At 40.0% G+C, this 18,272-nt stretch overlaps 1 long non-coding RNA gene across 2 annotated transcripts in view; it reads right to left on the reverse strand.

Moving 5' to 3' along the window:
- Positions 1 to 454: 454 nt before the first annotated feature.
- Positions 455 to 18,272, reverse strand: part of LOC103378241 (uncharacterized) — a 73,368-nt gene continuing 55,550 nt past the window's right edge. Inside the window, exon 4 of one of the 2 annotated variants that reach the window (XR_003049587.1) lies at positions 455 to 525. This is a non-coding gene — a long non-coding RNA (uncharacterized LOC103378241). The remainder of the gene's footprint in view (positions 526 to 18,272) is intronic. The other variant, XR_003049586.1, reaches the window with a different exon arrangement.

Raw genomic sequence — 18,272 nt, forward strand, 5'->3', positions numbered from 1 at the left:
GCCACTGGGATGTTTTTTTTGTTTGTTTTTTTTTTACTGGAATTGATGGCACTCGTTCTCACAACGCAAGTTCAAAATAGGCCTCAATTTAATGTTGTTGCAAAACATTTTGTGGAGCCCTGATTATGGCCTGTGGACCCTTAGGACTCTGGGGACCCCCAGGGTGAGAGCTACCGCTTGGGTCTACAGTGGTTTTGACTGTTACGTTAACATTATACTCACGTAAAGCAAGTGCTGAACTGACACTAAAATCATTTTTACTATTAGGATGAACTACACACCTTATTTAAAGAGCTGCATCACGGCCTATATATCAAATATGTCCCATCTTGTAGTTCAGATAATAGCATTGACCTCGAGCAGGAAAGATATGACCACGAAAAAAAAGTACCTAAAACTACTGACCAACCAGCAAGTTGATATCAGTAGTTTAAATTATAATCAGGTCACTCACCGTTGATTCACCAGCCTCCTCCAAAATCTGTGCCCTTCCCACATAACGCGTACTGTGCCTTTTTCCAGTCTCTGCAAGAGAGGAAGAAGAAGAAAACACATTCATTTTGTAGTGTTTGCAAAGTTAGCAACCTGGTTTAATAAAAGTATGGAAGGTCTAAGAAAAGACAAAGGGAAAAGGCTGTCAGGGTGTTTACAGGAGGAGGAAGTGTCTTCTCCGAGGAGTCCCTCTCTGCTGTCGGGTGTCAAAGGAGGGGGCTCAAAATGGATGTCCTGGGATACAGTGGTGGCCGAAATGAAAAGGAGAAAAGCAGAGGAACAGGAAGTGAACTTTTGGCAGCTGAAGTGCCTTGTGTTGAGTTGGTTGTGCCTCGTGCTTCTGTCGGGGGCAGATACAGAAGGATGCAGACAGGAAGACGGAGAGGAAGAAAGGAAGGAGGCTGTAGAAAAGGTGAACAAGCAGTGAGGTTGACAGAAGCCACTGTTGGACCATAAAACCCTGTTAGCTTCCTTGTTAGCATCCATTCAGACACAGACTGGGATCTTTTTGTTGAGTTGGACCAAACCTCTGCTCATTCTGACATGGTTGTTACAGCGGGCTGTAGAGTTGTACATGGATGGACGTCATGGATTATGTCATTTAAGCTTGTTTTTTGCCCAGGGAAATAATCACAGCAAAAAACAATTTACCTGTTTGGCATGTATTATTACAGCATGGCACAAACACTTCAGCATTGACAGTATTTTTATAGTAATAATATATTAGTCCATATAGGCTCACAGTCAGCCTAGAACAAAAAAGCAAATTATTTCTCAGATTTGGCCAATATTCCCCTCATGTGAAATTTAAATGTTGCCATCATGCTTGACACAATACTTCTTGGGTCAAAAGGTCACATGTTCTCCACAAGTAGAATCAAAAACATATTTTGCCCAGTGCTTAGGTTCACAGTAGATGTTGGAATTTTTTTTTTTTTTTTTTTTTTTGGAACAGAAGAAAATGTCATTACTGCGTTAGTACCACACAATGTCAGACCCAATTCCACGAAAATGTAAATGTCTGTGGGCTGTAATCGGTGACCAGTTGCCCTTTGAGTCCTCGATACAAATGCTGAGTGAGAATATTTATGCTGGTTATGCTGTACTATGCTAACAACTTCCCAGCTTAGACTCACAACTAGACTCTAAGCCCATAAGTTAGTATAGAACCATCAGATGCCCACATCGTACCTGCACATCCTAATGACCCAGTTATCTTTACAGACACTTATCATTGGAAATACATATAAAAAACAATGCAAACTAAAGGCGCAGGCATCCAAAAATACATTTAAGGGTCCAGAGAAAAAACATTTTTCTGAGGCTCCACAAGGGTTTTTTTTTTTAGTCAAATTCACAAGTTTAACTGGATGTTATAAAAAAAAAGAGTTCCTTTTGGTTTTCTGTCCTCAGTTAGGCAGGGCTCTGTTTTGTTAAGTTCTGGACCAGTATTGAACTACGTTTGTCCTTGTAAAGTATATTTCCTCTGGGCGGCTGTGACTCTGAGCGAATAATCGTATATAATTGTGTCCTGGCTGAGACAGAAATATGTGTGAAATTTGGTGTAGATAAGACGGCACGGCGGAAACATATGTAAAAATATGACGGAAAAATCTGTGACTCCATGGTTTTTGTGAAATTTCACAATATCTTTAAAATCTTTCCTTCACTTTTGATTGCGACAGCCTCAGGCTGGCCAGATGAAAAACAGCTGTGCTAAACCCTATAGGAGAAAAAGTGGTGAGAACAGGATGCAAAATTCCTCGTTGGGCATCGTGTGGGACTTAGACCCAGTGTTTAGACCCAGTGTGGTTGTGAAAGAGAAAGGTAAAAAAAAAAATCAGTTGATGTTTGTTTTAAGTGCATTAGATTAGAGTGACTTGACACAGTCAGTATCTTTGAGGTAAGTGCATTAGATTAGAGTGACTTGACGGTCAGTATCTTTGAGGACTTTTTCAACTTTTTTCCAGCAGTTAGATGTAATAGATTTTCAGAACATTTTGTAGGAGTGTGTGTGTGTGCGTATTTGGATTTAAAACATTGTCCAACCGACCGAGTGCACCTGTGTATTTAAACGTCTAAATGCCTTCTCCCATAGCGTAGCAGTGTTGAGCACAAGGCAGGGACTTTTACACTTTCAAGACAAACCTTAACTACATGCAGCTGCTCCAGTTATATTCCCCTGAACTCTACTTTTCTGGAAAAATCATTGTATTGTGATTTTTTTTTTCTCTAAATTTATTACTGGTACAATCCCCTAGAAGTCCCACAATTGCCTTTTTTTTTCTGGCACTTTAGTTCCCCTTTCTCCTTCTCCTCCTCTTCCTCCTGCCAGCACAGATCTTGGCCTAAACTTTCCTCGGCTTACACTAAACTTGAGACCTGACCCACAGGCTCCTCGGCCGTTCGCTTCTCCTCTCCTCCTCCGATCTACTTACTTCCAGCTGTTTCCTATGCCTCAGAAGGCAGATGTCTAAATGTTTATGCAGAGAAGCTACTTTTTTCTATTAGAGTCTTGATCAAACCCCCAACAGACATGGTTTCATGACTGAGTTCTGCTCCCACAGCCAATGGAGCAGCGTTATAAACTGGGGCAGATTAAATACAGGAGAGGGGAGAATAATGTTAGGAGGAGAGGGAGTGTGTACACAATGATGCTAGTAACGTTAACATGTATGACATGGTTCAAGTGAGTGTGGGCCCTGGTTTAGTCAAATATTAATGTTTGTTTTCTTCAGCTCAATTATATTGTAATGATCTTGGAATTCTTTTTTTTCTTTTCTTTTTTCATTTTCACTGTAAATGTCAGTGTGCTTTTTAGATAAATATTTACTCCCCAACCACCACGGGAACCACCCTAGTCTTCATATGGTCAACAGGGGGCAGGATGTGATATTTGTGGGTCAGGTCAAGTCAAGGTCTTTCTTCTTCCTTCTTTTCAGTCCTAATGTTGTAATTCAAATGTACAATGGCTTAAATGACCATTTTGGAAGCAGTAGAACTCACTCGGATTCTTAGTCTGACTTGGTCTTAATGGGCACAGACTGGGCATGCTTATGGTTACCAATATGTAGGCGGTCTATATGTGGCCCGATGCCTACTGATTGGNTCAGCTGGCCTGTGTGGCCCACTTTACTTTAGCATCAAAATGAAGGTTCTACATTTTCAGCCAGCTTCATCACAGATGCTGTTGTGTTCGATTTTTGGCTCTTCTTTTTGCAGAGCTACACAACACAACTTCTTTGTTACCACCAGTGATTATGGCCATATAATATCCAGGGCACTTGTGCATAGGAGAGTTCACAATGTTGTATTGATACATATATTGGATGAGAATGTAAACAGAGAAGACTCTGTGGACGTGTGGCTCCAAATGGACTTTCATACACATCCAGGTAATTTGACCAAGGCCCATATAATACCTGTCAACAAACTCAATGTTTTTACCCAGTCTTACACCCAGTCGGTCCCTGTACTGTATATACTCTGATCATGTGAATTAAGTGTGTATTCTATTAGTTGTACAGTAAACATCATGCATCTTAGTTAAAAGGAGAGAAACCACCAGTGAGAGGCAGCGCGATTTCTACATTTACACATAGGAAAAAGAATGGACTTTGTTTGAAAGAAAATCACAGATTGGTTTCAAGTTGCTTTAATTTATGGCCATTTATGGTTTCTAGAAAGTTCTCCTCTCTGTCTGCATTTTTATGAGAGGAAGAAAAATCTTCATTTAGCGAATGATCCTCAAAATGCAAAAATGTGTGTTTTTTAAAAAGCAAAACTAGCAATACATATAACCAAACAGTATTTCTGTGCATTTCCATGTCAATATTGATTTTACTTTGCTTTAACGAATTAATGTATTTATTGCATGTCTATATGTTTCATAGTGAACTGTATAAATTTTACATGTGTTTTTTTATGATCATTTCATTTAATTAATATGGTGTCTTGTTGATAAGGCTTTTATTTTTGTAAAAGCCAATGTGAAAATGTCATGTGTTTTGTTTGTTTGTTAATTGTTTTTAATTGTACTCTGAATCAAAATCAACGGCAATAAAGTTAATTGCATAATGGATTAATCAGAAACAAAGTCTGATTCATTTGATATTTTATTCCAGTATATTATTTCATATTATATATTGTTTATATTATAAATCTCATAAGTGAATGTAATCATTGAATATGTTTTCTTTAAAGTTTTAGCTTTTTGCTGCTTCTTTGACCATATTAGCAACTGTCTTTAGCTATTTTGCTACATTCTACGTTTCTATATTCTTCTACTGCTCTTAATAATTTTTATTAAATATATACTATAAGATCCAGGATGGATGGATACTATAAGATACATTTTAATATTATTCCTGGCTAACGTCTACTTCTGGGAACTAACATTTTGATGCCTACATCGTGCCTACACCTTTGATTATATGGATGTAGTTGTACGGTACAAAATAACTTGTTACCTAAATGCTCTTACTTTAGCTCATCTGATTAGCATCTAGAAGATAGATAGATAGATTTAGATTTATTCATTTTTTTATTTCATTTCTCCTGCTCTACCAGCACTGTTTTTATTATTTCCCACTATTTCTTACATTCTTCTTAATATAATCAATTTTGAGGTTTGTTTTAGGTGTTAGCTTTTTGTTTACCTTTTCTTTACTATGTTGCGGTGGATTTTTAGTTAACTGTGATGAACTAACGCTCTCAGTACTTTTACATTCGACATGTCCGTTTAAATGTTTGCTAATCTCTGGGCCAAATTTTAGCAGGTGCTAGTCTATTAGCTTTTCTTTAGCTTGTAGTTATAGGCTTAACATTCAATTTTCATGGTTCTTGACCAATTTTATTTAATCAAAAATATTGATGTGTCTGTAATCATGACTAACAAATCCTTTATCTCGGCACTTGCACTTACGTTTTATATTTCTTTGACAATTTCAGACGGCATTTTGTTGTTTTGTCTTTCTTATAGTTTTGTAGTTAATTATATACTTTTTATGTTGGAATAAAAATAGCAGGGCTGAAAAAAAAGGTCCAAGTTGACCACAAAAACGAACATCTAGTGTTCAATCTTTCTTTTTTTATGACGCCTTCTGGCCTCCCCATATGTTGATACCAGAGTGCCTCATTTAAGACAAAGAATTTCAAATGAATCTCATACATCACACACAGTCCACATGCAACAGTGAACAGATCCATTACTCTGTCAACAGGAGCAAATCCAGGCAGGCAGGCGAGTACTCACACTCACGCGCAAACAAATGCACAAACTATGTGAAGGAAGGAGGAAGAAAACATATTATCACCAGTACATATGAAACTATAGAACGTTCCAGATGTTGTACGATTCAACAAATTACATCTTGCCATGAAAATAATTTCTTCCTCTCGGATGCCACTAATCATTAACAGATTTTAGTAGGATCATTTTTTTCTTTCTTTCTCAGGTGTAACTAAATGCGTCATCGTTGTTGGCTTCCTGCTCCGGCTCAACGGCAAAGAACCGACAAGGACAGTTGGACAGACTTTTCCATCTGGAGAATACATTTTGATACGATAAACTGACACATTTCTGCACCTTGGGCTGAAAAACAATACAACAGGTTTGCTGATAGGGTCACAGCAGTGGCCGAGCTACGCAAAACCTGCTAATCATCCAATCCAGAATCTTTCTTAAATATAACTTTTTTGTCTCTGTCACTTTGTTTTGGTAATTATTTCTTAATTAGTCTGTTGTTTTAGAGATGGAACGTTTTCTGTGATTGAAAACATTTTTTCTGTTTTCCTCATGCCTGTTCCACAAAGACTTTATTGAATCTGGAAACAAAAGATTTGTCGCGTTTTCAGAAGGTACAACAACATAAATGCCTTTAAATGTTGTTGTCATTTTACAGGAATTAAATACCTGCATATGAGGGAATCAAACTGCAACTTTTTTTGACTACTTTTGCAAAAATAAAAAACGGATCTTTTGCTTCTGCTTGTCTCTCAGCATTTGTTGTTTCATTTTGTTGTTATTCCCTTCTTGCCTCATTTTCACTTTGTTATCTCTGTGACTGTGTATATGAACGTGAAGTAGCCGTCATTTAATGGACTTGGTATGCAAACATCTGTGTGACGATATACACACAGACAATATAGAGAAAACATACAGAAACACACACATATATACTGTAGACAGGACGCTGACTCCACTGCCAACAACTGATCTGAACTCCTCTATCTCAACTAAAATCTGAACAACATGCAAACTACGTCACTTCTTCCATATTAAAATATCAAGAACAACCTATGACACATATTGGCTCGTTCTGCAGATTTTTAAAATCCGTAACTGCACTGCAGGATCCTGTAGTGCTACAGATGTTTACGCATTGGTAGGACCAGAGACCAGAGACCAGAGACCAGAGACCAGGGACCAGAGACCAGGGCCGGAGGATTTACTCAGTGATAAAGAATTCAGGTTCACTATGAAGTCAGAGACCGTAGAAATTGAAAAAAAAAATGAAAAAAAAATTGCTGAATTAACTGTAAACTTTTCCGCAGTGAATTCATCTATTTTATCCTAACACTATAATTAATGTAAATTACGAGCCTTAAGTTCGATCTGTGAAATCAGGTGACAATTCCCTGGACTTTTTGACATTATTTATAAAGACATGATTGTGAAACGAGCTAATGGTCTAAACATTTGGATCTTCTTATCAAACAAGTTTCAAATAGTTATGATCTCCACTGTTATCACTGCAAATGTTGTGACAAATGAGACAGAAATAATTTAACTTTAAAAAGCGAATTTCCATCAGCATTTCCCTCATTTCCATTCCAGGTCGTGAACATAATCAAACAGAACAGGAGGGAGGAGTAGGAGAGTTAGTATAGTAAAATAAATTAAATAATTCAATAAAAAATATGACATACTGTATAGAGTGCAATTGTACACAAAAAAATAACCAACTATAACGCAAATTGTGAGTTCTATATGGTGAGGCGTACAAACAAATAAATATGGGATTAATAAATGGAAACATCGAAGATGATTCCTCCTCTCAGTCTACTGTACGTTTGAAGGTGCAGAACTGACACCGTGTGAGGTGGGTCAACAGACTAGCAGTGTGATGTCCATCAGCAGGCAATGTGTGGTAATTAGTGTGTGTTGTAGAAGTATGATGATTAAAGGAGAGGTGGAGGCGAATAGCAGGATGTGTGTGTGTGTGTGTGTGTGTGTTTCAAGCGTTTGAGAGAGAAGTGAGATGAGCGTAGGAGTAGGTAATGGGCCAAGGGTAAGGAGGGCAGGGCGTCATAGGTAGAGGGAGAGGAAGGATCCAGAGACGGGAGGTGGGGAGGGACAAACAGTGTGATTTAAGGAACTAAACAGATCTAGGAACAAAGGCCGCTCACTTCCTCTGTGTCCTGCAGCCTGGACACTGGACCTCCCTCCTGGTAGGTGCAGCTCACACTCCTGGAGCAGACGATGGGGCACTTTAAGTGCAGCAAACTACATTTTGTAAACATTAGGCTTATATCAGTACTTTTACTAAATATTTAGTTAGAACTGAATCGGAGCAAATATTGCTTTACAACTCCTGCAGAGACCAGTCAGAGTTGTATCTCCTGCAGCAGCGGTGTCCACACTTTTTTGGCTTGAGACCTTTTATTGAAATGTCCAAATTACAATGATCTATCTACACTAAAAACATTAAATATATATTAACTCACCTACATCATTAAATAAATACAGGCCAAAAACAACAACTANATACAGAGTCAACTGTATCACGAAAGCTGTTAAAATTAATCAATTGCATCATTATCTTTGTGAAGACTCGTCCAATTATAAAAATGTAATGAAATATAATCTTTTGGATTGGTCCCAAATATAAACAGGTGTGAGACAGATACAACTTCCTGCTGTTATTTCTTTTTACTTCCTGCTAGATACAGAATGTTACGAATGTTGATTAATCATGGTTATCCTGAGAAATTGTGATCATGATTAATCGTGATTTTTTTTTTTTATCTACTGACAGCCCTAACACGTCGGCCTGTTTGAGACGTTTTGTAGCCGTTGTGGTTGGACTTCACTTCAGTCGGATTGACTCCATTAAAAGTAACCTGAAAATGTCTGACCTGTGACTGTATAATGTAACAGGTGTTGATGTTGTCTGTAGAGACTTGACAGTATAGAGGACGGCTGCTGCATGATCATATATTTAACAACTCAGACGGAATATTCTGTGGCTCAGTTATTCACCATGTCTTTGAAGAAATCTGTAGTCATTTTCATTTCGTAGAAGAAATATCTGTCAAAAACAGTCCACCAGAAGTCCCAGCTTTGTTTACTGGGTTGGTCTATAGACTACTGACAGTCTACATTACAGGCACTTCATCTGCGCTCTCACTAAAGCATGTGCCATTTGGTTGAAAACAAGTGGCAGTAATTCTTTTGTAAACAGTAAATTCTGATATGATTTGGAAAACATCTTATTTTGGGAGAAACACCACAGAGACAGTTGCTCTCTGGGTAATTAAAAGCACCATCACTGAGACCTTTGCATGTTTTCTCTCATACCATCTTTTTTCCATTGCCCTCCTCCCTTGCCCTCCCCCCTCTGTGATTGTCAATCCCTGCCCTGCCACATTTACTTGCTTCGACTCCAAGCAAACAGAAAACAGCTGTGTTAGGGACTGCCCAGAGCACACTATGCCCAATTCTTCAATGAATTCCCATCAACCTCTCCTTTCCAATTTCTGCTTCTCTCTCTTTTCTGTACAGTGTGTTCTGCCTGCCTTAGTTAAAGGTGGGGCTGTGCAGCTGAAACAAAGGAAAAAGGGCCTTTAGGAACATGTTTGTTATTCACATACGGTCCTTTATCTTTCTCTCTCCACCTTTCTGGGAATACATTCCTCCAACAACCCGTCATCTCCCTGAGAATTCTGTGGTGATACGGCTGGTTCTGGATATGACAAGTTGAAAACAGTGAAGCTATACACGGCATATATGTAGAGGCAACAAGTTTGGGTTTTTAGGAATGTTTTGGTATAAGATACATTCTTTCCAATAAACTCAACAACTGTGTCTACTTATTTACACCTACCTCATTATTTCTCGTATCGTTTAGAAATATACAGATTTGTCATATTGAGTCATGTTGATGTATTCACATCTACCCCTCCCCCCTCCCCTTATTGTCACAGTTGCAGACAGATTTTTTAATGTGACAAAAAATGTGACGTGTCTCTTTGGCTTGGCAGTAAAACAGAGTGCTATTTTAGCATGCTGTGTGTCCGGTCAAAATCAACATGTCAACGCTTTGGGACATTTGGACAGTACATATAATGCATATAACCCTCCCCAAAGTGTATTAAAAATGTTCAGTCTGAAGAACTGAAAAGTGTTTCAGTTGAGAAAATCACAGCGAAAGTTCTCAGTTATTCCTGAACAACTTCTTTTAACTTCTAACCTAACTTCTCTGAAGACTCTGTGAAGGAGGTTCAGGGTTGGTCAAACACATGACTGTAGCAGCTGAGGTCTGAGGTCGTGGTCTCACCAACTACCTGGGTATATGTAGTCCTGGCAGTGATGGTGTGTTTCTGTGCCAGTGCATTTTCCAGCCTGTAGATTACCAAACATGTGGGCACCTGCTCTGACACATCCAGTCATCATGTTGCTATAACACACACACACACACACACACACACACTTACAATCATGTTTTTGATACTCGCTTTACTGCAATAGAAAGTAGAAAGTACAAAAATGCTAATGCAAATCAAATTAAAATACCTGCACATGTACGGACTAACAGAACGGGGGTGCGTGCCTTTCAGAAAACACCTGTGTGTGTAATTTATTCTTCTTCAACATCAAAATGAGTCTTCTGAAAGGATTGTCTTACTTTTTTTTATAAACATTTAAAACATTGGGTTGAAGTTCAAAAGGCAGGGTTTCGCCAACTCGGGGTATTTCCATAAATGCAGTGACAGTCGTCCCCTCTGGGTCTCATTATCTCAGCTCTGTGTCTGTGCAGCTGGTCTGTGGGGTCAGGCTCCAAAAACAGGCTCTTTATTAGACACACTCTCTTTACTGTGTGATCGTATGTCTATGTGATGGTACAGTACAGTACAGTACAGTACAGTGCAGTACAGTACGGTACAGTACACAAGCCTTCAAGCTGACGTCTGATTAGAGCAATAATCAATTACCCCTGCCTACAAAATGACTGACCTTGTGACCTCATGTGGTGACCTTGACTGTCTTTTCACCAAGTATTGAAAACCTGAGAATAAATTGTTACAAAACCATTATTATCATCGTCTGCGTCTTCAACCCTGAGACATTCTAATACATTCTAAAATGTACAGTAACAGGTAATCAGATTACATTTTTAAAGTGTTTTATCAGATGGGCAAAATAACGTGTTCTGTATCCAATAATTCCAACGTCCAGTGACTCATTGTTGCTGTAACACATAGTTGATTAGCATGTTTTATGTTAAACACTCTGTGTGAAAGAGTTTCCATTTCACTGAAGCAACCCGAGCTTAAAATATCATCTGGATCCCAGCATGCCTCAGTGGAGGGTTCACCTTCAGGTGAGATGCCCCGTTTGATTCAGACCAACATCACTGAGTGCAGTCTACAGACTGACAGACACAAGTGTCAAAGAGATAAACGAACAAGAGAAAGTAATAAAAAAAACTCTACCACAACGCTGAGCCTGATTCTTTGGGCCGTGGTCTTCTGTTACAGTTCTTATTGGAAATGTGGTACACCGGCTCCTTCTGGGAAAAACGTTCAAAGTTAGCGTTTGTGATGGTGTAGCGGTCGCCCATGAAACGGCTAACTCGATGTCAGTGAAGGCACCGTTTACGTTGTATCTGTGTTTGGAGCCACATATGCTGGAGAGCAGGACAAGTCACAGTCGACAGTGTGAGTGTACTGGCCTGCCTGCAGTCCAGACCTACAACTGAACACAGAAATGTGTCAAAACTTCCAAATACTTACAAAAAAAGGTTAAATGTAATCTGAGATTTTTTACATAAATAATAATAAAAAAATCAATAAAATCCACAGTTTCCATCCCCAGTGTGGAATCACTAAAGTTCAAATCTAATCTAATTTAATGAGATCCAACTTATATTTGAAGCCAGTTCACATGATGATGATCTTAACTCAAGCAAGAAGTTCATGAATTAGTCATTGACAGATGCTGGAAGCAACACATCAACCATACAAAGTCAGTGAAACAGGGACTTCATCAGCACTGAGGAGAGCAGATGACAGACAAGCCTGGACAGAGCTGTGTGGCCTGGAGGGGAGCACAAACGGATGGCTAGCCTAACATTCTCAAACACACACACACAAACACACACAAACACACACACTAGATCTTAATCTATTAGGAGAAAAGAAGAGATATTACGTATGTACTGTAGGCCTGGAGGCCAAAACTGAACTGCAAACTACCACAGTGTAAAAGGCAGTCGATGCTGTGCCAAACAGATTTATACTAATCCACCACCTCTCTCTCTCTCTCTCTCTCTCTCTCTCTCCACCACCTAAAACTAAAGATCACACTTTCATTGGACCGCCTTCAGCTTTGGTGACGTCTAACATTCACTCTGGCATTGTTCCAATCAGCTTCTGCAATGTCACTACATCTGTGTTCGTCCAGTGTTGGTGTTCACCAAGCTCTTATATTGATGATGTTAGAGTCCGACCAATGCACAAAGCCTTCCCCAAAACACACACAAGATTCTCACTGGGGTTAGGGTCTGGACTCTATCCAGAGTCCAATGATGGAATAACCTGGTCATTCAGTACATTCAGGAAGTCAGCTGACCAACCACAGCAACCCCAGATTATAGCCATGCCCGACAGGTTCGTACAGTAGGCACTAGGCATGATGGGTACACGGATCATGATCACTCTGGAACAGAGTAGATCTGGACTCATCAGACCACATGACCTTCTTCCATCGCTCCAGAGTCCAGTCCAAAAGCCAATGATTTGATCCTTCGTAAACTGACTGACATCTTGCTTGAACATGGGTTCTGTTTCTCCACGTGGTTATTAAGAAATAGGAAGCTCCTCATTGAATCAGTCGGGGTTGAATAAATAGTTGCCAGCTGAAAGATAATCGACCACGCAGTAACGATCCAATGGGAGGCTGTTATTTATTTGCTTTGTTAAATGCAGGTGTTGGTTTGGAGATATGCTTCATGGGTCTTTGTTGTCATAAACCTGTCTGTTAGCAGTGTTTACTTGAGAACGAGCATACGAGCGTGTTACCTGTCTGACAGATGACAGTCATTGAACTTTCAAGAGTGGAGAAAACCATCTTAAACACAGCCCATTAGTCCACCTTAACCGAGGTGATAAATAATGTTCTTTATCACTTTCACTTCATGTTGGCGTGTGTCAGAGCAGACGGAAAGGAAACCCACACAAAAGAAAGGTGTCGCAAGGCTGAGTGACAGGCATAAAAGGGATGTTTAAAAGTTCAACAGATTCAGTAAAAAGTGTCTTAGCAAAAATGGAACAAAATAGAGAACTCATGTTTTCAATGTCAAGATAGAACCGCAATATAAGTTGAGGAAACAACTTGAAGTTAGCAACTTATAAAATGCAAAATGCTAATTAAATGTTTTATAGTTCAACATTAGGTTTCAGTGAAATTGATTTGAATTGGTCTTCACTGTGTTTACTTCAGCTGGGAACTCCTGGAAGTATCCTCGTTAAATGTCCATGACTGGGAGAGTGTGTCGTTAATGTGAGGCTCTGGACGACATAATGTGTGTGTCATCCAGCTGCAGATTTGAACCCCATTAGCCTCAGTGGCTGCTCCACTGTTTAGACTAAGAGTAAACACAGAGGGATGGTCTGAACGGCCTCTGCCTCTATCTTCAACCCTTCCATGATACGTGCTTCATGCTTGTGTGTGAGAGAGAGTGTGTGTGTGGGTGTGAACTAAGTCCTGGTGTCTTCACTCTGAAGATTTCTCTCATGCCCTTCATTGGCATCATTTTCACTTCCTGTACCAGCTGTAGCTTGTCCTCCCTCCTCCTCCTAGAGTCATTTTCTATTAGTTCTGTGGAGAAAAATCTTTTTTTCCCACAGCCTTGCTTGTGTATGTGTGTGTGTGTGTGTGTGTGTTTAAAGGCAGAAACATGAGCACCATGCCCTTGTTACCTATAAATAATCAAAGTGGTTTTACTAAAAGTGAAAAATTAAACACAGTACCTAATGGGTGGTGAGTGAATACGTACATTTACAGCCAATACTAGTAATAAAAACTCTCTTTGAAATAAAAACAACATTAACTGAAATAATAGATTGAAGGCTAACTGTTTAGTAACAGGGCTGAAGACTGGGACCAACAACAGTACCATGTTGTACACCTAGTTGTATATGAACATGCTGCTGAAATGACATGATGAGGTTATCATGGTGTACGAGGCTCAGACGGTTTCCTACGTTCAAACTTTTCCCTGCTTCACACTAATGTTGAACATTTAAACAGGGTGGGGGGGGCTAAACTCAGTTTGGTTCAGGGGCAACATTCAGCCTGATTACATGGCAATCATCAGCACAATCATAACATAACTACCTTTAAGTAAGTGTTTTCCCCCTTTGTTTTCATGCAAATAAGTACAAAAAAAAATTAATTAAATATTTGACAAAATACCACTATTATGTAGCGCTTGTGCATTTTCCATGGTCGTATTGAACCTCAGAGCGGGCCAGTTTTGGCCCGCGGGTCTTATGTTTGACATCCTTGACCTAAGCCTGATGCTCAAAAGAGGTTACAAAGCAACGTTAGCTCAGGACAAAGTGTATATTGTGTGATATATGTTCTTAAAATTCTAACTGTAAACGGTGAGAGCCTGTATTCACCACTGTGCTGGGCCCAGCAGGAGAGTGAGGACCTGGGATTTGGGAATGGGCACCAGGACGGAAAAGTACCTGATAAAGAAAACTCCAATGGTGTTTTTTTTCATTTCTTCTCGTTTGCATTATCTATGATTAAGACTCGATGCTGACAGTAATAAAGCTGCTCTCCTTCCAGCACATTCTCTCCCCTTAACAGCAGATCCGGTCTGAGACATTCATGTGTGGGCAGGGTTTACAGGATAGAGAAAACAGGGGGCAGAGAAACAGAGCTGCTGTGAGTTTCTTCAGACCTCAGCTCCAGTCTCAGCTAGCTTTACTCAAATGGTATTTAAAATAACTGAGGTGAAAACTAAAACCTGCCCAAACGATATCTCAGAATTAGCCAACGTCAACTGCACGAGGTAAGCAAAAAATGTAGTTCAGTTTCTAAATATTAGCCGAATGTGAAAACAAAGATAGTCGAATTTGACAGAGTGATAGACTGGAATAATAGAACACTGAATGAAGCCAATGGTTCAGAGGTTCACAGACAACTGTTAAAAATAACTTTATGGTGAAAAATAATCCACAATGTTGAACTGATATCTGTCCTTGTCTGCCATTTTATGTGTCATTAGAATCTGTAAAATTTAGTATAAACATATAATAGCAAAGTATTTCAAAATAACAAAAATAATAAACGTGAACTTTGATTGACCGTGTATTTTATAGGCATAAAAAACAAAAAAAGTTTAGATTACCAAACGTCCTTTACTGCTACACTATGTTACTAATATGTAATGGCTCAGTGTGAGTGCAGGACAGAAGTGCAGAGACAATAGCAGTTTCCCTGCACATCTTTGGTCAGTTCTGCTCAAATGTTACTGGCAGTGATTCCAGTGTCTGTGCTAAAAGTCACGTCGTGAGCTGAGAGAGGAGCCCAGGGAAGCAGGGGTAGGAAGGAGGGAGAGGGTGTAGAGGGCACAGGGAGCAGGACACAGGAAGTGGGGAAAGATGAAGAGCTGGGAGACATTGTGATGCAAAAGGGGTGCTGGGATGGAGGAGGAAAGAAGGGAGGGGAAAAAAAGCAAGCAAAGAACAGACAAAAAAAAGAGGAGGCAGAAAAGGAATGTTGGAAGAGGGAGACCGTAGGGTGTGTAAATCTGGCACTGGGAAGGCAAGGGAAGATAGCGTGGGCCAGGCTGGCCGGACATGTGTGTTTGTATTTGATTGAAGAGGGATGTGAGACACAGACCCCTCACTGGCTTGGGTTTTACTGGAACGCTGCCACGGACAGGGATGGTCACACACAAACACACATACTTGTACACTTAGTCTGATAACAAGAAGTCAGAATGAGTGACTGGAAATGTAAATGAAGGTTGAGGGTTCTCCAAAACACATATGCCGTTCTTAAATGTAAAGGCAGATCAGATTTTACACTGGGTTTGGTTTTATTTTGGAACTTAACATTTGTACAGCACAGTCTAAGGTCCATGAGAAATCTGTGTCTTAGATCCTCTGGTTACTGGACTGGACTGGACTGAACTTAACTGGACTGGACTGGTCTGGTCTGGACTGGACTGGGCTGGACTGGACTGGATTGGACTGGACTGGACTGGTCTGGAATGGACTGGACTGGACTGAACTGAACTGAACTGGACTGGCCTGGTCTGGACTGGCCTGGACTGGACTGGACGGGACTGGTCTGGACTGAACTGAACTGGACTGGCCTGGTCTGGACTGGCCTGGACTGGACTGGATTGGACTGGACTGGACCGGTTGGGAAACGGGACAATTTGCCTGTCTTGACACTTGTGTTGGGAAAGATGGACTTGAAATTTCAACACTGGTTTAGAAAAGGTTTCTTCTGTTTGTTTTTTTAGGGCTGTTGAAAACATGTTTTCAAGTTTGCCTTTTCTTCAGTAAGACAGTAACAGATTTACTGAATTGAGTTTTAGTTTTCTGATCATTAAGTCCTTTGATGGGAAGGATTGTTCTGGGATCCTGAAGACTTTTCTGATTCCTTTGGTTCGTTACAAGTCAGGACCGTCCTTTGCCTTACTCTGGTGTTAGAAGTTCAGAGATGTTCTGATTTTTTTTTAACCAACTTGCAAATGTACCATTTTTACTGTTATAATGCAGATCTTATCCCAGTCAAGGCCGATCTTCCTCATCAGGCTCTAGGACACTGTCTTGTTCACCTTCAGCAGAAGTAACATCACCTTTTCTAAATTGATTTTCTGACTTCTCTTGTGGTTCCAAATGACCAACAAAGAAGTGACGTTCACTGTTGAACCAACACAGGGCAGCTTCAGTGGTTACAAAAAAATAGAGAAACATCTTCAAGTTTCATTTCATATTATCCTTTAAATTTAGAAGTTTTCCTTTAACATGTTCTGATAAGTCATCAGGTATGTATCAGGTATGTACATGTAAATAAAGAGGTGGTTTGTCTTGATAATGTTGGAAAAGCAGTATATCAAAAAAAAAAACTAAGAAAATAAAAGAAGAGAATAAAAGTCGGCTTAAAACCTTGTATTGAAAAGATTTTCATTTTAAAGGTACTAAAAATAAATGTGGTTAATATGCTGCTTGCTCTTGAAGGCTGTGCAACTTTAAGGTGGTCGCTAAGAGGAAGAGGGCAGACAAAGGAGGCTTTCTCACCAACATTCAGTGATAATAACTGTCTGTTTTTAACAGGACGACAACAGGTTCCAAGGTCATCGCTGCTCTAAAAACAGGATGAACCTCAGATCACCCTGTTGGCAGTCGTGTGTGTGTGTGTGTGTGTTTCTGGGTGAATATGCTACTGTAAATGCTGGCACTTTTACTAGATGATCAGTGTGCACAGATCAGATCTTTCACGTCTTCAGTGTTTGTTTGAACTAAACAGATGAATGAACGCCGGGTGTCCTTTGAATGGACCGATGTCGACGTGTCTCCTGACAGGCACCAACATCCTGCTCCCTCCCAGCCACTGTCACATGCTTGGTTGTCAGGGCATACTTTGCTCTCCCTCATCTCACCTACTCTTCCATAACGTCAGAGCAGACCTACTGTTTGTAAATTCCTCTATGGCTTCCTGTCTACCTCAGTAGAGTGTCCCCATCGGCGGGGAACGAACTCTGAGAAGTGAGTACATGAGCTGCTCTTCCTTATGGGACTCCAGAGGATAGACAAATACGCACCCTCCCACCCCCCCGCAGACACACAGAGAGTGGCAAAAGGCCATGCAGTATCCATGTGCACTTACTGCTCAGTAATGGCAGATTGAGTATTTCTGTGGATCTCTCTCTCTCTCTCTCTCTCTCTCTCTCTCTCTCTCTCTCTCTCTCTCTCTGTGTTTGTGTGTTTTGGGCGGGGAGGATTGGTGAATGACATAGTTGGAAGGTGCGGGTGAGGGGGTATGGGGTGATCCATTGTTTTAGCCTGGAAGGCAGAAGTGCTTGGGGAGGAGGGAGTGAGGTAAAGTCAAGGGAAGGCTATATTTAGTGCACCTCTGCTCAACTACTCAAAATATTCACACCTATACTTAGATGCTCACGTAGACTGTTACTGGATTACACTATGATGGGACTATGAGCCCTCGTGTACAGACTCTGTGCCTATAATTACTAAAAGGAGTATAAAAAAAGACACTCCATTAATGAATTATCCTGGATTTAAGAGATTCAAGAAAAAATTAAATACTTTATTATTTTTGTTTTATGAAATATTTCAAACCAAAGTCCACAGAGAATATGATAATATTTACGATCACAGCAGACATTTCTTGAACTTATACTAGATTATTGAATTCATGTTCTATTTTGACTTGGCGGTAACTATTTATGGTCATGGTTTATGTCATTTCCTCTTTGAGCTGAACAACACTGACCTGGTGTGGACATGCC

The sequence above is a fragment of the Cynoglossus semilaevis genome, chromosome 4, assembly GCF_000523025.1.
Source record: "Cynoglossus semilaevis isolate Cse_v1.0 chromosome 4, Cse_v1.0, whole genome shotgun sequence".
NCBI lineage: Eukaryota > Metazoa > Chordata > Actinopteri > Pleuronectiformes > Cynoglossidae > Cynoglossus > Cynoglossus semilaevis.